This window comes from Lissotriton vulgaris, chromosome 8 (assembly GCF_964263255.1).
Source record: "Lissotriton vulgaris chromosome 8, aLisVul1.2, whole genome shotgun sequence".
Classification (NCBI taxonomy): Eukaryota; Metazoa; Chordata; class Amphibia; order Caudata; family Salamandridae; genus Lissotriton; species Lissotriton vulgaris.
Genome location: NC_141696.1, coordinates 1,250,782,148 through 1,250,804,546, shown reverse-complemented (window position 1 = coordinate 1,250,804,546; position 22,399 = coordinate 1,250,782,148). Strand labels below are relative to the sequence as shown.

At 43.8% G+C, this 22,399-nt stretch overlaps 1 long non-coding RNA gene across 1 annotated transcript in view; it reads right to left on the bottom strand.

Annotated features, from left to right (window-relative positions):
- Positions 1-232: 232 nt before the first annotated feature.
- LOC147698557 (uncharacterized) overlaps positions 233-22,399 on the bottom strand; it is a 35,807-nt gene continuing 13,640 nt past the window's right edge. The window contains exons 3-4 of the long non-coding RNA XR_015299210.1: positions 5,825-5,878; positions 233-289 (exon numbers count right to left, since the gene is read on the bottom strand). This is a non-coding gene — a long non-coding RNA (uncharacterized LOC147698557). The remainder of the gene's footprint in view (positions 290-5,824; positions 5,879-22,399) is intronic.

Genomic DNA, 22,399 nt, shown 5'->3' with positions numbered 1-22,399 from the left:
TTATTAATCCCGCAATTCATTTAATACAGGAAGATAAGATCATATTGAAATCTGTGTTTAATAAACAATCATGAAATGATTGGAAAGATATTGGCCCTTGCCTGAAACCAAATACTTAACCAGGCGTGGACATGTGTGTCTTCATCCCACAATCACAATCTGGACTTCCATTTTTGATCACAGAGAGTCATTTTATCTTCAGAAAGATCAATGCCATTTTTGAGGAAAGTCTTACCTTAGCTCCTCTTTTACTATTTGCATCCTGCTGCGAGAGGGAATCCCAGAAGGTCTGATAAGAGATTGAAAATGAACAAACACAGCTTTATCATATATTTAGATTTAGCAGTCAACATACAAAAATAGGTTTTTGCTCATCCACTGCTGCTCTCTGATATGGGAAAGTTACACTTAATGACAATGTTCTACCCAAACATTTCATACCATTGCGTTCTGTAACCATATTCAATTAGTTTTCCATCAGGAATGGATTTACAGCATGAGAATCAAATAATTATGCAACTATGACCATCACACATAAATGTTTTTTTAAAACTATTTTAGTTGGTTGCAATATTTTACCATAATATAAGCAAGTAAGTAGGCATTAAGTTAATTTAAGTGCTTTGAAACTCCCACTGGCTTGATATTTATTTATTTATTTATTTATTTATATCATTTGTAAAGCACGCTGTTACCAACCGGTGTCCTGGTGCTGAAATGGTACCTCCCTGAATTTCAAGCCTCCCGACTAGAGCGTAAAAAGCCATGTTTTCAGATTTATCCGGAATGCCAGCAGGTTCGCACTTTGCTTTAGGGCCAGACGTAGGGTGTTCCAAGCATTCGCCGCCCCTCTGATGAAGCTTCTGCCCCCCCCAATACTGATATTGGGGGGGATACAACATCTCTATCAAAATGTCTATGTCCTGCCCACACCTCTTCCTCTACCTCAAGCAAAATGTTGCAACATTGAATAATTAGTGCCCTTAAGCAAGATATAAATTGAAAAGATTTGTTGTGTACCCTTCCCTCTTCTCATTATTCTGCACTCTTAGAAAACAAGTGGGAACATGTTACATTAGTTTTCCTAAGATTCAGTTTACGAGCCCAATTCAAAGACAATGCTTGTAAAGCAATTGTCTTCAAACTCTATACTGCTATATCATATTGAGTGAAATAATTAATTGCCCCCGAAGATAAGATTTTTTTCCTCATTAATATTCAATAATATTTCAAGAACTTCAGACAAATACAGACAGACTGATTTACAGTATTGCTTTAAAATTTCTAACTCTAGATATGCAAAGAGTGAAACATAGGAAGGATCTAAGACATTTCAACTAAGGTCACATTGTAGAGGTATATTAACCGAACTTATGAAAATGAATGTTCCACCTTTTTTGTTCCTTCCAATAAATCTCATAGGGGAATTGATAAAATATTGTAAACATAGCAGCCCAAACGTGCAAGGGACTTTAGAGGAAGTAACACAATTGTAACAAAATTATTGTTATTCATTATTGCCAAAATGATTTCAGGACTTCCTTGATAAGGTGTGGAACTGAAACACCCCAAGTACAAGGGTGCAACTGTATTTCTGATTAGTCTCCTCTATCCCTCCCCCAGGCCAAATTGAAGCAGTACTAATTTGAAGACACATTTGTTGCTCATCTATACATGTACTGATAAAAAACGTTCCTTAAAAATGGCTGCACCGCGACATGGGAAAGTTACACTTCGCTTCTGTGTTCTAGCCTGAGTTCCATATCACTGGTTTCTGAAAACAACCAAAATAGTGTCTCAATCATGCTATGGATTTGTAAGATACATATATCATAAAGTAGGGTGACTATGACCAGCAGTCCCAATGAACATAATTTTTTTATTTTTAAAGCTTTGTGTATTCAACAGGACTTGTAATTGACATAATACATTTTGGAGAGAGCATGAAACACAAGTAAGACATCGTTCACTCAATCTAACAAATGTTAATTTTCTCTTTATACAGGTCCCTATGTCCCCCCTCTTGCTTCGAGTCATGGCTGTTTTAATAAAGCAAACATAGGAAATGTCAACCCCAACAATGTTGTGAACAAAGCCCCCCTAGTCCCTCCTCCTCCCCTTCCCTGGTGGTGGTGAATCATCTTGCTAAATGCTATTGGATAGTTGGGATTGCGTCAAATAGTAGGGCAATGCTCTTCTTTAGTTTCGCAGGTCTTCAACCTCGCCCTGAGAGATGCACGGCTCTTACGGAAGGTAGGCATATTGCTGAGGGGAGGGCACTAGAGAGAAAGGAAACCAGCGGGCCCCACTTATATTCAAAGTATTCTCCAAAGCTGTGAGTGCCATAGTGACAGGGCTGGCGCCTCCCTCTTTTTCCAGGCTGTCGTTATCCTTGTTTTGGCCGCCCCTAAACAGGCCCACATTATTGCTCTTTCTGCTTTTGTCTGATGCTCTAGCTCTGGATCTCTGATGCCTAAAAGAACTTCCTCAATAGAGGTTTGTATGGGGTAGCCCAGCATATTTTTTATGTGAGTGAGAATCTCCTAGAAAGGACGAATAGTAGGGCAGTCCCACCCTATGTGACAGAAGTCCCCAAGAAGGCCACAGCCTCACCAGCAGAGATCCGAAAGAACAGGGAATATCTTTTTGAGTTTAGCGGGATAAAGGTACCAATCAAAAAGTGTCTTGTAAAGGGCCTCCCTCAGGGTCACTGAGTGATTGCTCTTGGTCATGTCTGACCACAGATGCTTCCATTCCTCTTCTGAGATGTCTCTCCCAATTATTTGTTCCCAGAAAGACAAGTAGCAAGCCCATGGGGCATGCACTGCTGATGGCAACAGAGCATAGAGAGAGGAGATCCCCCCCTTCATTATGCCTGCCTTCTGTACCCAATGACTATCGGGGTGCGTTCGCTGGTGGCAGCTTCCCTCAACTGAGGCTGGGACATCCAGTGTTCGAGTTGGAGGAAGAAATGCTCACTGCTTGGGACCTGGAATTCACTTTGGCAAATGTTGAATGTAAGCACATCGAAGTTATGGAACATGTCCGAAACCATCAGACATCGCCCCTACAGCCATATATCGAATAGGCCCTCTCGTAAAGCTGGGGGGAAATCAGGGTTGAAAAGAATGGGGGTATATGGTGAAGGAAAGGATATCAAATAGCAACAGTCCTGTGTACACGTACAGTATTAAAATAAACAATGTAGAAGTAAGTCGAAAGCAAATGGAACAAAATTCAACGCTAGTATCTTGGTTTCTTTAATTGGTCATAATACAAAACAGCCAGCCGACACGTGTTTCGTCAGAGAAACAGTGGTCTCAGACTCTTCAGGGCCTAATGGTTGATTCTAAGGTAAGTAATGTCCCTGGACCGGTGATAATTCCAACCCGGTACGGTGCAAGTAGGGAATACGAATAGTGTATACTGTCACGACTGAATCAAGTAGCTGTGAATTGAGGCCACAGCTGGCGTAAACGTGATGGCGGTGATAATTCCAAACCGGCATCCACGTTGATATTTACTAAGTAGGACTAACAAACTGTGCAATTAATCTGTGAGTCATGAGGCTCCAGCACCATAACCGATTGTGTCCACATAGAAAGGTAACGAGGCACACAGGATAAAAGGGAATCTCACCTTCAGTGAATATATCAAAGCTTATGCCGCCAGTACGGGCACACCATGGGACAAAATCCTCCCAACAGCATCATTGTTGTATTAGATTGCACTAGAGTCCGTACGTCTCTAACTAGTGTAATATGGACCTAAAAGAGCCCTTCCACAAACACAGACAAAATGTTCACCTGTTCTAAGGACCTAAAACAATGTTCTTGGCCTTTACAGCCACTTTAGATCCAAATATTTACTTCTGGATGTTACTGTGCTGACCAGATCTGAGCACATTAACTCAATGAGAAGCAAGAGATTACACTTGTAAGTCAGGTCATAGGGACATTTTTTCAAAAGGCAGTGTCTATCAAAATATTTAATAGATCACAGTACAATAAAACGAGGGACTGAAGAAGAAATGCTATTGTAAAGAGAAATTAGAATACAAGAAAACAGGGCTAACTCACTGATTTTCAAAAGGAGTCAAAATGAGTGAGGCTGAAGTTAAGTCTACTGGTACTGACCGCTTGCTGGGCAGTGTGCACTTACACTCCATTAGAATTTTTAAGGATTTTTAAGGATAGCCATAAATGCATCAGTAGAAGGAAAATATTAATATCGCAAAGATGCACGACGCACTTTCTACACCAACTCTCTTTAAAAAAGCTAACAATAACACAAAGGAGATATTTAGTATTGTTTCGTATTTTACAGACCATAAACACTCTGCTACCCCTCTGGTGACTAGCGCGACTCTATGCAAGCAGTTGAGTAATTTCTTTGAAAACAAAATGCAGAATATTCAAGACACTCTAATATCTAAACACGCAACTCTGACTCAGACTATTCCCCCCCACCTCAGGGCACATACCAAACTAAGTCCATTTAAAGCTCTTTCCACCACAGAAGGCTTTATCTAAGATTAAATAGGGATCTCCACAAGATCCCTTGCCACCTCAAATCTTGAGATCAATAGGAGCTGCTATTGCACCCATCCATCCAAAGCTCTTCACTTCCTCCCTGCACTCCGGTATTGTGCAGGCTAAATGGAAAAAGGCGAGTATCCTGTAACTGCTTAAGAATCCAAATTCCCATCCAGAAACGCTCTCAAATTTCAGACCGCTATCACAATTACCAGGTACCTCAAAAATAATCCCAAAAAAACAGTCAACATACAACTGATGTCCTTTCTAGAACCTTCCAACCTTTTGCACCCCTCTCATTCGGGGTTCAGAGCACTTCATGGTACAGAGTATGCCGTGATGGAAATTACAAACATTATAAAATTTGCTTTAGACAAAGACTCCCTAATCCTTTTGGACCTGTCAGCCGTGTTCGATGGATCTCACATGAAATCCAGAGGCTCGCCCACAATGGTATCAAAGGACAATCGCAACCTGGCTAAAATCCATCCTCAAAAATAGAGAACAAACGGTGTGGGTTACACCATATCTCTCAGAAATCATCACAGTAGGAGTGCCCAAGGGGTCTGCCCTTAGCCCCACTCTATTTAATGGCTATATGACCCCTTCGGCATATCTGATTGAATCCTTTGATGTTCAAACAGTCTTCTATGCAGATGATGCCCAACTGCCCTTGACATATAACAAGACTGAAGAGAAGACCAAAACTACATTTTCTGGATGCTTCACAGCAGTCATGGTCTGGCTCAATGCCAACTTGCTGCAATGCAATCTCAACAAAAACAAAAACCTACTCTTCTGTAAGGGCCCCCAGGCTGCTTGGCTAAGGACCTGGCCTTCCAGCTGTGAGGCCCCACCCACAGAAACGGCCAAAACCTTGGGGTACTGATAGATAGCTAAATTTATTTTAAACCACAGATCGCAGCAGTAATAAAAAAACAATGCTGGATCCTGAGAATGCTAAGAATATTTCTCAAACTCCTGGGAGACGGTGGCACAGCCACTGATCCTTTCCAGATTAGACTATTAAGATGTCCTGTACATAGGCATTCCAAGTTGTTTGTCACAGAGATTGTTAAGAATACAAAATATGGCAATATGACTGTTATTCAACCTTCCAAAGCATACCACTTGGACTCTGTATCGCAAACTGGTTACCAATTAGAAAAAATACGTGTTTTTTAAGCATTAACAGTAGAACACGCTGCTTTCTTCAAAACAGGGTTTTTGATCACAGAGAGTCATTTTATCTTCAGAAAGATCAATGCCATTTTTGAGGAAAGTCTTACCTTAGCTCCTCTTTTACTATTTGCATCCTGCTGCGGGAGGGAATCTCAGAAGGTCTGATAAGAGATTGAAAATGAACAAACACAGCTTTATCATATATTTAGATTTAGCAGTCAACATACAAAAATAGGTTTTTGCTCATCCACTGCTGCTCTCTGATATGGGAAAGTTACACTTAATGACAATGTTCTACCCAACCATTTCATACCATTGCGTTCTGTAACCATATTCAATTAGTTTTCCATCAGGAATGGATTTACAGCATGAGAATCAAATAATTATGCAACTATGACCATCACACATAAATGTTTTTTTTTAACTATTTTAGTTGGTTGCAATATTTTACCATAATATAAGCAAGTAAGTAGGCATTAAGTTAATTTAAGTGCTTTGAAACTCCCACTGGCTTGATATTTATTTATTTATTTATTTATATCATTTGTAAAGCACGCTGTTACCAACCGGTGTCCTGGTGCTGAAATGGTACCTCCCTGAATTTCAAGCCTCCCGACTAGAGCGTAAAAAGCCATGTTTTCAGATTTATCCGGAATGCCAGCAGGTTCGCACTTTGCTTTAGGGCCAGACGTAAGGTGTTCCAAGCATTCGCCGCCCCTCTGATGAAGCTTCTGCCCCCCCAATACTGATATTGGGGGGATACAACATCTCTATCAAAATGTCTATGTCCTGCCCACACCTCTTCCTCTACCTCAAGCAAAATGTTGCAACATTGAATAATTAGTGCCCTTAAGCAAGATATAAATTGAAAAGATTTGTTGTGTACCCTTCCCTCTTCTCATTATTCTGCACTCTTAGAAAACAAGTGGGAACATGTTACATTAGTTTTCCTAAGATTCAGTTTACGAGCCCAATTCAAAGACAATGCTTGTAAAGCAATTGTCTTCAAACTCTATACTGCTATATCATATTGAGTGAAATAATTAATTGCCCCCGAAGATAAGATTTTTTTCCTCATGAATATTCAATAATATTTCAAATACTTCAGACAAATACAGACAGACTGATTTACAGTATTTCTTTAAAATTTCTAACACTAGATATGCAAAGAGTGAAACATAGGAAGGATCTAAGACATTTCAACTAAGGTCACATTGTAGAGGTATATTAACCGAACTTATGAAAATGAATGTTCCACCTTTTTTGTTCCTTCCAATAAATCTCATAGGGGAATTGATAAAATATTGTAAACATAGCAGCCCAAATGTGCAAGGGACTTTAGAGGAAGTAACACAATTGTAACAAAATTATTGTTATTCATTATTGCCAAAATGATTTCTGGACTTCCTTGATAAGGTGTGGAACTGAAACACCCCAAGTACAAGGGTGCAACTGTATTTCTGATTAGTCTCCTCTATCCCTCCCCCAGGCCAAATTGAAACAGTACTAATTTGAAGACACATTTGTTGCTCATCTATACATGTACTGATAAAAAACGTTCCTTAAAAATGGCTGCACCGCGACATGGGAAAGTTACACTTCGCTTCTGTGTTCTAGCCTGAGTTCCATATCACTGGTTTCTGAAAACAACCAAAATAGTGTCTCAATCATGCTATGGATTTGTAAGATACATATATCATAAAGTAGGGTGACTATGACCAGCAGTCCCAATGAACATATTTTTTTTATTTTTAAAGCTTTGTGTATTCAACAGGACTTGTAATTGACATAATACATTTTGGAGAGAGCATGAAACACAAGTAAGACATCGTTCACTCAATCTAACAAATGTTAATTTTCTCTTTATACAGGTCCCTATGTCCCCCCTCTTGCTTCGAGTCATGGCTGTTTTAATAAAGCAAACATAGGAAATGTCAACCCCAACAATGTTGTGAACAAAGCCCCCCTAGTCCCTCCTCCTCCCCTTCCCTGGTGGTGGTGAATCATCTTGCTAAATGCTATTGGATAGTTGGGATTGCGTCAAATAGTAGGGCAATGCTCTTCTTTAGTTTCGCAGGTCTTCAACCTCGCCCTGAGAGATGCACGGCTCTTACGGAAGGTAGGCATATTGCTGAGGGGAGGGCACTAGAGAGAAAGGAAACCAGCGGGCCCCACTTATATTCAAAGTATTCTCCAAAGCTGTGAGTGCCATAGTGACAGGGCTGGCGCCTCCCTCTTTTTCCAGGCTGCCGTTATCCTTGTTTTGGCCGCCCCTAAACAGGCCCACATTATTGCTCTTTCTGCTTTTGTCTGATGCTCTAGCTCTGGATCTCTGATGCCTAAAAGAACTTCCTCAATAGAGGTTTGTATGGGATAGCCCAGCATATTTTTTATGTGAGTGAGAATCTCCTCCTAGAAAGGACGAATAGTAGGGCAGTCCCACCCTATGTGACAGAAGTCCCCAAGAAGGCCACAGCCTCACCAGCAGAGATCCGAAAGAACAGGGAATATCTTTTTGAGTTTAGCGGGATAAAGGTACCAATCAAAAAGAGTCTTGTAAAAGGCCTCCCTCAGGGTCACTGAGTGATTGCTCTTGGTCATGTCTGACCCCAGATGCTTCCATTCCTCTTCTGAGATGTCTCTCCCAATTATTTGTTCCCAGAAAGACAAGTAGCAAGCCCATGGGGCATGCACTGCTGATGGCAACAGAGCATAGAGAGAGGAGATCCCCCCCTTCATTATGCCTGCCTTCTGTACCCAATGACTATCGGGGTGCGTTCGCTGGTGGCAGCTTCCCTCGACTGAGGCTGGGACTTCCAGTGTTCGAGTTGGAGGAAGAAATGCTCACTGCTTGGGACCTGGAATTCACTTTGGCAAATTTTGAATGTAAGCACATCGAAGTTATGGAACATGTCCGAAACCATCAGACATCGCCCCTACAGCCATATATCGAATAGGCCCTCTCGTAAAGCTGGGGGGAAATCAGGGTTGAAAAGAATGGGGGTATATGGTGAAGGAAAGGATATCAAATAGCAACAGTCCCGTGTACACGTACAGTATTAAAATAAACAATGTAGAAGTAAGTCGAAAGCAAATGGAACAAAATTCAACGCTGGTATCTTGGTTTCTTTAATTGGTCATAATACAAAACAGCCAGCCGACACGTGTTTCGTCAGAGAAACAGTGGTCTCAGACTCTTCAGGGCTTAATGGTTGATTCCAAGGTAAGTAATGTCCCTGGACCGGTGATAATTCCAACCCGGTACGGTGCAAGTAGGGAATACGAATAGTGTATACTGTCACGACTGAATCAAGTAGCTGTGAATTGAGGCCACAGCTGGCGTAAACGTGATGGCGGTGATAATTCCAAACGGGCATCCACGTTGATATTTACTAAGTAGGACTAACAAACTGTGCATTTAATCTGTGAATCATGAGGCTCCAGCACCATAAACGATTGTGTCCACATAGAAAGGTAACGAGGCACACAGGATAAAAGGGAATCTCACCTTCAGTGAATATATCAAAGCTTATGCCGCCAGTACGGGCACACCATGGGACAAAATCCTCCCAACAGCATCATTGTTGTATTAGATTGCACTAGAATCCTCGCTACTCAAGGTCAAACACGTGTGCATGCTTCTCGTCAATTAGATTTCGACGTAGTGCTCACGTCCTGGCAGCTCCGACTCAATCAGGAAGGAAAGGATGTCAACCCCCCCCCCCCCCCCCCTCTCGTGACTTTAACTCAAACCTTGAATGTGGTGCGTGTTGGGGTGCTAATGTATGCATTGACTGGTGTCTCTTTTTTCGATCTCCAAGATATATCCCAAATCGACCTACCCATTATCGCCCTGTCCATGTGTAGCCAATGCTTATCGGATTCTCTCATGGACCATTCCACCATCATCCCCAGTTTGGCTGCCTTGAAATATATTGAAAAATCTTGTAGCGCCACCCCTCCCTTTGGACACCGTAGAACATGGGACGGAAGTCGAGCTATTCCCCCTTGCCATATGAATTTGGTGAGAAGATAACGTAGCTTCGGCAACATATCACGTTCTAAGTCAACCGGGAGTGCCTGGAACAAATAGAGCAATTTTGGGAGCAATGTCATTTTAACAGCATTTATCCGTCCCAACCAAGGGATGTAAATGGCTTCCAGCATTTGAGGTCGTGTTGCATTTGGGTCAGCAAAGATCCTCTACCCTTGGAGTGAGCTGAATACCTAACTATTGAATGGAGCGTTTGGCCCATTGAAAGGTGGACTGACCCCAGAGCTGCTGGGCTTCCCCTTCAGGAATAGTAAGATTTTGAAGTATTGACTTTAAAACCCGCTACTGCTTCAAATTGATCTAGTTCTACCTGCAGTGCTTGTAGTGAAGGGCCTGTGTCTGTAAGTGTTGTTAGAATATCGCCCGCGAAGAGCGAGGCTTTGTGTTCAGTACCGCCAAAGTGTATACCTCTGATCTCTGGGTTAGCTCTGAACTGGACTGCAAAGGGTTCAATGCTTAGGGCAAATAAAAGAGGGGACAACGGGCACCCCTGCCTCGTACCTCTGATCAGGATGAATGGGGGCGACTGAGACCCATTGCCCTGTACTCTTGATTGTGGATGTTTGTACTTAGCTCGGACCATGTTGATGAAACAGTTTCAAAAACTGAATGTTTGCATGGTCAGAAAGAGGAAAGACCAATCCACCCTGTCAAAGGCTTTCTCAACGACTAGGCCCACCTATAGTGCCAGAATTTGGAATTTAGAGACTTTTTCGATCAAATTTATAGCTCTACAAATGTTATTGTGTGTCTGTCTTCCTTTTATGAAGCCTGCTTGATCAGAGTGGATTAGTGAGAGCCTTAAAGTGTCTAGTCTTGCGCCTAATATGTCAGAGAAGAGTTTGTCATCTAGGCTTAACAATGCAATTGGCCGATAGGAGGCACAGTTATGTGGAATTTCCCCTGGCTTGGGATTCACAGTGACCGCTGCCTCGGCCATAGAATGTGAGACTGATGAGTCCTCCACTATTGTGTTAAATAACGAGGTGGGGTGTGGTGTAATTTCTGACGCAAATATTTTATAAAATGGTGCCGTCAACCCATCAGGTCCTGGGCATTTGTGTAGTTTGAGTTTTGAAATTGCTTTCCCTACTTCTTCCTCAGTGATTGGCCCATTTAGCTGTTCGTTCTCTGCTGGTGGTACCTGGGGGAGTTCTAGTGAATGTAAGTATTGCTGCTGCTGGACCGCCTCTGGGTGTGTACCTGTATAGAGGCCCCTATAAAACCCTCTGAAAATGCGTGCTTTTCCGTCGTCTTTGTGGGCCAGAGTGTCTTCTCTCTCTCCCGTATACCCCCTATGTATTCACGCTCCCTTTTCTCGCATAGCAGTCTTGCTAGATGGGACCCTACTTTACCTCCCTGCATGCAAGATATTCGCTGAAGCCCTAACAGGGTGTATTCTGCCCTGTTTTTGTAAATCGCTTTGATTTTCCCCTTCAGTGCTGAGAGTTGTCACTGCAGTACCCGTGATGGTGTTTTCTTATGGTCCCTTTTTACTTACTCCAATTCCTCCTCCAGCGCTATTCGTTCCTTAGCCCTCCGTTTATTTAAAAATGAAGTTCAGTTCCATGTATTTGCCTCTGAGGACTGCCTTGAATGAGTCCCAATTGTTCTGGGATGAAGTTGCCTGTGGTTTATTTAGCTCAAAGCATTGTGAAATGGATTTCTATAAAGTCTATCCCTGGTCACTGATACTGGGAAGTACCATCTGCGAGTGCTTGCCCCGTTGTGCCCCCAAGACAGACTGATAGTCACTAGAATGTGATCTGAGATCGTGATTGGGAGTATCTTTGCTGCCTCTAGGGAGCCTAGAAGTGATTGGCTTATAAAAATGTGGTCTAACCTAGAGTATGTCGAGTGCACATGGGAAAAGAAGGTGTAATCTTTAGTGGTCGGATAGAGCGTCCTTTTCTGCTTGATTCCCTTGGAGAAGATGCTTCTGACCGCCCTCTGAAGGTGTGTGCTATCCATCTCAGCCTGCCATCTCAAGTTAAAGTTGCCCATGAGTTTCGTTGGTCCCTCTGCAAACTCACCTGTCTGATCTAAGAGGGAGGCCAAGAACACTGTTTGCCCTGTATTTGGATATATGCAGAGATAAATGTGCAAAGTTTGCCTCTCAATTTCACTTTCACCATAAATATTCTGCCCTCCGATCTTTCCTAATAGCCCCAGTTTGGAATTTTGCCGAGCTGCAAAACAATAGGTCGACTCCCTTCTATTTGGAATTAACAGACGATTTGTACATTAAGGGATAGCTTTTATGGCGTAATCGCAACTCTTCGTTTTTTTAAAGATGCCTTTCCTGCAGCAGAACAACTCCGAACTGGTGTTCTGTAAGGGACTACCAGATGTTTTGCCTTTTAAGGAGTGAATTCAGGCCTTCTACGTTCCATGAGGTTATTAAGATCATATTATATACTTCCGTATGCTTTCCCTCCCATGACCTCCCCTTCTGATCCTTGATCTCCCTTTGTCCCTCCCTGATTGTTTTCTACATCTACCCCTGCCTACAGTGAAGCACAATTCTGCACTCCCCGCCTGTAGAGATTGTCCAACTGTCCCTCGGTCCCACCACCAGGTACCCCCCTCCCAATTAGTAAAAGAAAACTTAGTTCCCCACAAACCCTGCGCTGGACAGCCAACGGACTCCCAGCCAGTCCAGTCTTGAAGAGAAAATATATGGTAATGGGAGACTCAGGCCGCGCCCAGAGTGCTGACCGTTGAATGCTTCTTATATAGAATTTCAGTTAAAAATAAATCTTTTGTATTATGGTCCAGTGCAATCAGTCAGTCATAACGAAGGGGTGAGAGTTCTTTTGCAAGTAACTCACCTGTTTCCATCTTGCGTCTCTTTGTAGCTCTGTCTCATAGATCAAGATGGAGCCTCCCTCCTGAAAATTGTTTTGACTGTTCCTTGCCTTCATTTTACACTGATCATTATAACCAATGGGGTAACCCAATAACAAGTCTTTGGACCTAGCTGTCAATTGATACAAAGAACAGTTGTCCTACACTAATCTCTCAAAGATAATTACTTTTTAAACACTAATCACTCAACATTTTTGAGCATACAACAAGTCAGCTCACGGTTACATTAAACCATTCTCATTTAAGAATATATGATGTGCAACAGACAATGATTTCAAAACAATATGAATTTTTTTTGTTAGTCAAACTGTATTTGCAAACCTAATAGGGCCAGAAAGAAGAGAGAGGGTTGCTCCAAAGGAACTTGTAAGAAGGCTGCTCAAGAGTGTTAAGAGTTGAAAGGAAATTCATAAGGGGAAGGAATTCCCAAAAAGAAATCAAGGGGCATATAAATTACAAACTATATATCATTGGCTGTTACCGTGATGGAGAGAGGGAGTCAACACTGCGCTCCCAGCTAAATAAGTGTTCTTCATTTTATGCTGGGCTTGCCTTTTGTGATTGTGCGCCATTGTTGTCTAGGCCTCGTTGTCACGTCCAAGCCTTTCAAAGGGTCTTGGCTACTTTCATCTTCAGGGACGGGAAGACCCAAAATACGAAGTCCCTCTTCCAGACCTGAGATGTGTTGTGGTTTGTTCTTGAGTTCAAAGGCGAGACCAAATGTAAATGTCCATCTGCAGCATATGTTGTCCTCTCGGAGTTTGGTTGTAATCGGCCTAAGTTGCTGCCTACGTGTCAGCGTGGAGGGCGCCAAATCTTTAAACAGCAGATAGTTGTCCCCCTGAAAAGAGGTTTCTTCCTTTTTCCTTGCGGCTTGCAGAATCGCTACTTTTGTTTTAAATAAGTGCAACTTGACAAGGACATCCCTTATGCGTCGATGATTGACCATCTGCTGGTTTCCTACGCGGTGTACCCTATCGATCTTAATCTTCAAGTGGCGTGGTCCCAGGATCTCTGCAAAAAGCCCCTCAACAAAGGCCTCCAAGTCCTTATCCTCTGCTCCCTCCTCCAGGTTCCTTATGCAAATGTGTTCCCTCTTTAGTTTAGGAGCAGCCGCATAAGTGAGAATGAACCGAGACAAAGAAGCTGAACAACTATTTGATAATTTAGTGGCAGGCGGATCTATAGGAGCTGCCATGGGACCAGCAAAGGAGAATAAAAAGGAAGGCCTGAGAGCCAAATTTGTGAAACTTGAATCACTCAAACGTACTGAATTGAATAAATGGTGGGATGCCGCGACTCTTAATAGGATTCCTCGTGGGCTGAGATCTCAGATCATACCTACGTATGAGGATCTTGAGCCTGATCTTTATGTAACCTGGGAAAAATAACTCAACAACAGTTCTAGGAATCTCATTAATATTTTGATAGAGAATGCTGACAGGAAAATAGCTAAGCTATTAGTTGAGATACAAAAAATTGAAGATGAGATTAAGGAGATGAATCTTCCAGAGGCTACCATTAAAAACTATACTACCCTGGATGAGAAATTAAATGTATTACAAACAGAGATTAAACAAAGGAAAGCTAGAAAGCTTAAGCGTGATGAGCGTGATTATCGCTCTGGAGGTGTTTACACCTTTGCAAGAAAATTTGACTACCTAATGACCAAGACTCCTTCTAGCAAGAATAAGAGTAGTACCGCATCCGCGAGTGATAGTGATCCTGGCACTAGTAATATTTCAAGCAGTGACAATGAAGACATTCCTGAGACTTCAACCCTTCCCACACCTGAGGATATTTTTTTAGTAGAAGTGCGCAGATTGTGCCGTGGGAACAGGGATTCAGAAAGGAATCGGGAATTAAATGCACAAAAACCAGGAGAGGGGGGAGAGGTAGGAGGAGGACATGGAGGAAGAGTAGGGATGAGACTGAGATCCTGGAAACCCTAGCAGTAGGAGATGATGCTGGTATTGATGATATTGTAGTTGTGAACCTGTCTTCATTTGAATTGTCTGATGACATGAAAAGTCTACTTGGTAAAGGGATGGGTTTTTGTCCAATGACTACGAATGATTGGTATGTTACTAAAATCGATTTATTTAGATTTGTGCGGAGACTCAAACTAAAGAAATTTTTTGCTAATGTACCAGAAAAAAGTAAACCTGTAAGAATTAAACCATTGAGTAATATTACTATTCAGGAACTGAAAGAGACTCAGCTATTACTTTCACTAACAGAAAAGGAAGATGACCCAGTTACTGTATACAAACTGCTTGATGACTTAGAGGTTGATAGATTTCTTAGTGAAGGTAGTGGTTTGAAAGTAAAATCTAAATGGACACCCAAAACATCATCGAGTAGCATGATTGATGGTTTCTTTAAAGCAGTTAATGTTGATATTGACAAAATTATTGATATGGGATGCTCTGCTAGGCCCATGAGATATAAGGATAATCTCACTCCTGGTGAAAGGGTGGCACTGAAGGAGCTTATGAATAATTCGGAACTTACTATACGTAAAGCCGATAAAGGCGGCAATGTGGTGGTTCTCAACACTGTTGATTACAAAGAGGAGGTTTACTCTCAGCTTAATAATGTTAAGTACTATGAGAAGTTACATGTTAATCCAATGCAGACTCTTACCAAGGTTATTAATGATCAACTGAAGAGTTGGTATGACTTGACATTGTTGGATTATGAGGAGTATCTTTATTTACAGGTTGTGGCACCCAAAGCACCATGTATGTACACTTTACCAAAAATTCATAAGTCTAGGACACAACCACCAGGGAGACCTATTATTTCAGGGATTGGAGGACCAACAGAGCGCCTCTCACAATATGTCGATACTTTTTTACAGACATATGTTAGAAACCTTCCTTCGTTTATCGAAGATACTAAGCATGTCTTGAACTTAATATGTGATTTGACATGGGATGAGAGGATGATACTAGTGACGTTAGACGTCGTATCACTTTATACGAATATAGACCATGAGTTAGGAATCCATGCACTGGATTTCTTTCTTAGCAACAGAGCAGCTGAGTTTTATGATCATAATCAGATGATTCTCACAATGACGAAAATGGTTCTGGAAAATAATGTATTTCTATTTGATGGTACATGGTTTAGACAACGCCTTGGGACTGCGATGGGTTCCAGATTTGCTCCGTCTTTTGCAAACCTCTTTATGGGGTGGTTCGAGGCGGAGAGGATCTGGGGCCCATCAGGTACTAAATGGATGCAACACATCCATTATTTGGGGGCGTTACATTGATGATTGCCTGCTTATCTGGACTGGTACAATTGATGAACTTAAGGGCTTTTTTGATTACTTGAACGATAACAGGCTTAACCTCGAATTTACCATTCACTATGATACTCGCAGCATCATGTTCTTGGACATTGAACTTTTTATCGAGGATGGGAAACTGTGTACATGTATGTATCGAAAACCTACTAGCTGTAATTCGGTGTTACATGCTAATAGTTGCCATCCTTCTAGTCAAATTAAAGCCATTCCCTATGGAGAAAATGGTGAGGGCAAGACGTAATTGCTCTAGAGACATTGAATTTGAGTCTAATCTCACAGATCTATCTATGAGGTTTATTAAACGTGGTTATCAGAAGAAAACTGTTGAGGATGCGGCATTAAGGGCAAGAAAACTTAAGAGGGCTAATACACTGAGTAAGAAAACTAGTGAGACTAGTACCAAAGATATGAAAATTAGATTTATTACTAGCTACAGAACTGATAGTGCGAAATTGTACAGCATCATGAATAGACATTGGCATCTATTGAGCATGGATGAGGGTATTTTTCCTTTTGTTGGGGGTAGACCGGAATTGACTTTTAGAAAAGGACGTACATTGTCAAATTGTATTAGTCCAAGTTACCCTGGGAACAAAATCGAACCTTATTGGCTAACTGCAACCTCAAAAGGTTTTTACAAATGCGGCAGGTGTAGTCCTTGCAGATGGGCTATACCAAAAGTTAAGACTTTCAATTACAATGATACTGGGGAGTATTGTATAAATTGTTTCATCAACTGTGATACTACGTTTGTAGTTTACGTTATAGCCTGCTCTTGTGGGCAGATCTATGTTGGGAGCACTATCAGGAAACTGAGAGAAAGGATAGTTGAACATTTTAGAGCTCTCAAGATAGGGGACACGCGTTACCCTATTGCTTCCCATATGGTCAGAAATTATCAGGAGAAAGAAAAGCATGTGTTTACATATCATGGAACTGATCATGTGAAACGTGACCCAAGGGGTGGAAATAGACAACTAGTTCTGCGACAAAGAGAAGTGATGTGGCTAAAGAAACTGAAAGCTGTGGAACTAGGGATGAACATTGACCATGAATTTGAATATTACTTAGGAAATGAAAGATGAAGAATGGTTACCTTGTCCTTATTTCTGTTACCTTTGAAATGTGAATTAGTGATCTGTGAGTGAACTTTATGATTTATTTGTGTTTACTTATTGATGTGCTTAATTTTTCTTACTCCCTAATTACTATCTCCTCATACTAATCTATCCTGACCTTGGTCTTAAGTGCGCAACATTTACCCAATAATGAGCCATTCCTATAAGGGAATATGGTTTATACTATTTGGTCTGACAGTAGCGTTATTTGTGGCGCATATACTAAATACAGAATATATGAATAGTTTTTACATAGTGCATATTACTCCGTGCACATATGGTTACGTATATACCTTAGTAACATTTATGCACACATGGAGGACGAACTGTTTATTACCATTAGCTGGCTTTGCTGCTTTCATTTTCATTGCAGAGAGTGTTTATTTTGTTAGTTTGAGTGTTGTGATTCGAGGTTTAAGGTTATACTATTATATTTAGCCATTACAAGATGGCGCCCATTTATTCAATTTTTTTACGGAAATGAATGATGATGGTTTTCGGTAATAGTCGCTACTCGCAATTTCAATGCACATTATTACTTAATTCTAGATATTAGTGGAGATACAAGTGCATACCTCAATGTCATTGTGCTAGTGAAGGTACGATTAGCTTACGTTAACGCGGTAGCATGTTTCGAGGCGCATGTACCATTCCAAGATGGCGCATGCTTTTGGCTACTATTTAAAGCCACTACAAGATGGCGCCCGCGTAGCACGCGGAATTACGGATGTACGATACGCTAGGAGACTGCTAAATACAAGGTGAATAGCGACTTAGACTTACGAGCTTATGGGCTTATACACTCAATCATTACATTTGGCAATATTAGTTAGATGTAGAGAACTTACGCTTTATTATTTTGGCAGGTATAATTTCAGTGGATGACGATTTACATCGTGGGACTAAGACTATTGGATGTATAAAAGCGGCATACAGATAGGTAAGGGGATGACATAAATTGTGTTTTTTTAAATATGTTTTGTTGCACCACCAGAGAATGGTGAAATTACTATTTGTTACGTTTGACTTGCAGTTGCTGCCTTACTTTATGAGATTTGAGGTTACTACCCGTTCCTCATACATGTGATGGTGATAATATTAAGACGTGCTACAAGAGATTTGTGTACCCTCGGTTGTGGGTGAGTTACTATGTTAGTTGTTTGCGCCTTTACTTATCATTGAACCCTTGTGAATGGCTTGTGATTAGGGTACTTTGATTTTTCAGACAGATGAGGATGCGTTTATACTGAGGCTTGAGGAATATTTAGGTTATTCATATTACTGGTATGTTTTTACTACGTTGCTAACTTATCTATTTATCTTACATTGGGTTTCATACTTTGGACTGCCTATCTGGCGAATTATTCTGTTACGCTTTGGTGATTCAACCTTTCACGCTTGGTATTTGGGACTTCTTTCTGTTTTTACGCTTTCTCTGTGTTACACTGTTCGGTAACTTTGAGAAGTAACTTTTAACCTATGTTAATGTTATAATTTTGTGGTTTTGCTATAAGTGTTGTTATTACAAACCTAAACTTAGGTTATTGTAATTATTTGCAGCCCTGAAGAAGTCTATTGTCAAACAAAGACTAGACGAAACACGTGTTGGCTGTATTGCTGTTCAAGAATTTCCATTCAATTTGATGACCGAATTAAAGAAGTGATCTGAAGAAGCTTACTTATTTTGTGAATTTAAAGTGGACTTGAATTTTGAGTGCTTGGTGAATTTATGTAGTGTTCCCTCTGGGACCTGTTTTCTTAATCTTGCGCCATCAGGAGGGCCTGTTGCAGCTGCAGATGGAGCTCATGTTGTTTTTTCTGCATCCTGATAGTGCGAGTGTCCAGTTCTTGGGAGTGCTCCTCTATTTCTAGAACTCAGGAGCCCACCGGGTCCACATCTTGCTGGAGTGCTGACATGCGTTCGGATAGGTCAGTCTGCAATTGTTGCATAGAGGACCGCAGGTCTTGCTTGATTTCTGAGCACAGTTCGGACATAAAGTCTCTGAGAAAGGCATCAGGCCTCTCTAATGAGCCCCATTGTGTTTGTCTGTCCCCCTTAATCCTGTACTTATCTATTCTCTGTTGCAACGAAGTTTGTGGAGACCTTATTAGTTGCTTTTTTTGGTGGCATATGGGCAGCTCAGAGAGCTCTCCTCACTGGGGCAGGTTACTCCACCTCCGGTTTGCGTCCCCTTTGTGGAGAAGAAGTACGTATTACTGTTCATCTGATGTGTAGGGGCCAGATCCCTAGGACGAGGCGGCCATCTTAAAATCAGGCATGTGGAGTTGCTCAGAGAATCACTTCGTCGTAGTCAACACTTTTGTTGTTTAAGGAAAGGAGTTAGGCAGTTTCCACTGGTAATCAATCAATCAATCAATCAATCATAATACTTGTAAAGCGCGCTACTCACCCGGAAGGGTCTCAAGGCGCTAGGGGGAGGGGGGCCGCTACTGCTCGAACAACCAGGTCTTGAGTTGTCTCCTGAAGGCGAGGTGGTCCTGGGTCAGCCGAAGGTGGATGGGGAGGGAGTTCCATGTCTTGTCCGCCAGGTAGGCGAAGGATATGCCTCCGGCGGTGGCTCTTCGGATGCGTGGTACGGCGGCGGGGGCGAGGCTAGCGGAGCGTAGCTGGCGGGTGGGCGTGTGGAAGGTCAGGCGGTCGTTGAGGTACTTGGGGCTCAGGTTGTGGAGAGACTTGTGTGCGTGGGTGAGGAGCCTGAACATGATCCTCTTGTTGACGGGGAGCCAGTGCAGGTTCCTCAGGTGTCCTGAGATGTGGCTGCATCGAGGGATGTCTAGGATGAGTCGGGCGGAGGCGTTCTGGATGCGTTGTAGTCTTTTCTGTAGCTTGGCTGTGGTTCCGGCGTAGAGGGTGTTTCCATAGTCCAGCCGGCTGGTGACGAGGGCCTGGTTGACCTTCTTTCTGGTTTCAATCGGGATCCATCGGAAGATCTTGCTGAGCATGCGGAGGGTGTGAAAGCATGAAGAGGAGACGGCGTTGACTTGTCTGGTCATCGAGAGGGAGGAGTCCAGGATGAAGCCCAGGTTGCGTGCGTGGTCTGTTGGCTTGGGGGCGGTGCCCAGGGCTGGGGGCCACCAGGAGTCGTCCCAGGCGGTGGGTGATGGCCCAAGGATGAGGACTTCCGTCTTGTCTGAGTTCAGTTTCAAGCGTCGGTTCTTCATCCACTGGGCGACGTCTTTCATCCTTTCGTGGAGGCTGGTTCTGGCGGTGTCGGGGTCTCTGGTGAGGGAGAGGATCAGCTGGGTGTCGTCGGCGTAGGAGATGAAGTTGAGGTTGTGTTGGCGTGCGATGGCTGCGAGAGGTCTCATGTAGACGTTGAAGAAGGTGGGGCTGAGTGATGATCCTTCGGTGGCCGCGGAACGAAACGGGGGGAGGCGGACTCTCTGTGTTCTTCCAGCAAGGAACGAGATGATCCACTTCAATGCCTTCTCTTGGATGCCGGTGTTGCTGAGGCGTTGGACTAGGGTGCGGTGGCAGACAGTGTTGAACGTGGCGGAGAGGTCCAGGAGGATGAGTGCCGCTGTTTCCCCGTTGTCGGGAAGGGCTCGGATGTCGTCGGTGGCTGCGATGAGGGCGGTCTCGGTGCTGTGGTTGGCTCTGAAACTGGACTGCGAGGGGTCGAGAGATCCATTCGTCTCGAGGAAGGCGGCAAGCTGTCTGTTGGCGATATTCTCGATGACTTTGGCAGGAAAAGGGAGGAGCGAGATGGGGCGGAAGTTCTTGAGGTCGGTGGGGTCCGATGTTGGTTTCTTCAGTAGGGCGCTGAGCTCGGCATGCTTCCAGCTCTCCGGGAAGGTGGTGGTGTCGAAGGAGGTGTTAATGACGTCTCAGAGTTGGGGTGCAATGGTGTAGTCGGCCTTGTTGAAGACGTGGTGGGGGCAGGGATCAGTCGGAGATCCGGAGTGGATGGTGTTCATCGTGCGGGCTGTGTCTTCGGTGGTCACTGCGGTCCAGGTGCGGATGGTGACGGTTGGGTGCGAGGATGGTGTGCTGAAGCTGTTGGGGATGTCGGCAATCTTGCGGTGGAAGAACGAGGTGAGGGAGTCGCAGAGATCTTGTGAGAGGGTGATGTCGTTGTTGCCGGTGATGGGGTTGGAGAACTCCTTGACGATGCTGAAGAGTTCCTTGCTGTCGTGGGCGTTGCTGTCCAGTCGATCCTTCAGTGATTTCTTCTTGGTGGTGTGGATGAGCTGGTGGTGCTTGCGGGTCGCGTGTTTGAGGGCGGTCATGTTGTCAGTGGTCCGGTCGAGGAGCCAGGCTTTCTCGAGGGTGCGGCAGGTCTTCTTGGAGTCCTTGAGTTCGTCGGTGAACCAGGGGGCCTTCTTGCTTCTGGGTTTGCTGGGAGGGTTCTTCAGTGGTGCGAGGTCATCGGTGCAGGCGGTCAGCCACTGCGTGAAGTTGCGGGCTGCTTCGTTGGGGTCCGGTGTGCTGGCAGGTGGGTTCTGGCTGAGGGAGGCGGTGAGCTGGTCGGCGGTGATCTTGCTCCAGCTTCTGTGAGGAACCTGTTGCGGGTGGTGGTGGGTGGTGGTTTTTCTGAAGCTGAAGTGGACGCAGCTGTGGTCGGTCCAGTGAAGTCCGGTGGAGTGGCTGAAGGCGATGTGCTTGCTGGATGAGAAGACGGGGTCAAGCGTGTGGCCGGCGTAGTGGGTGGGGGTGTTGACCAGTTGCTTGAGTCCGAGGTTGGTGAGGTTGTCCAGCAGGGTGACGGTGTTGCAGTCCTTGTTGTTCTCCAGGTGGAAGTTGAGGTCCCCTAGGAGGATGTAGTCGGCGGAGGGGAGGGCATGAGGGCTGATGAAGTCCGTGATGTCTTTGCTGAATTGTGTGCGTGGTCCCGGGGGTCTGTAGATGAGGGTGCCTCTGAGGGTCGTCTTTGGGTTGGTGTGAATCTGGAAGTGGAGGTGTTCGGCGGCGGTGTAGGTGTTGTCGCCTTCGGTCGTGATGCGGATGGTGTTTTGGTGAACGATGGCGATGCCTCCTCCGGTCTGGTTGACGCGGTCCCTCCTGATGATCTTGTATCCATCCGGGATGGCGATGGCGATGTCGGGGGCTGAGGAGGCATTCATCCATGTTTCAGTGAGGAAGGCGATGTCTGGAGATGTTGTGTCGAGCAGGTTCCAGAGTTCGACGGCGTGTCTGTGGACGGAGCGAGTGTTGAGCAGGATGCACTTGAGGTCGCTGCTGGGGTTTGGCTTGGCGGGCACGGTGCATGTTCGGAGGCAGGTGAACTTGCAGGTTGTGCAGGTGAAGGGTCCATGGAAGTGTTTCGGGGCGGCCGGGCAGCAGGCGGGGTTCCGGCCGGCATTG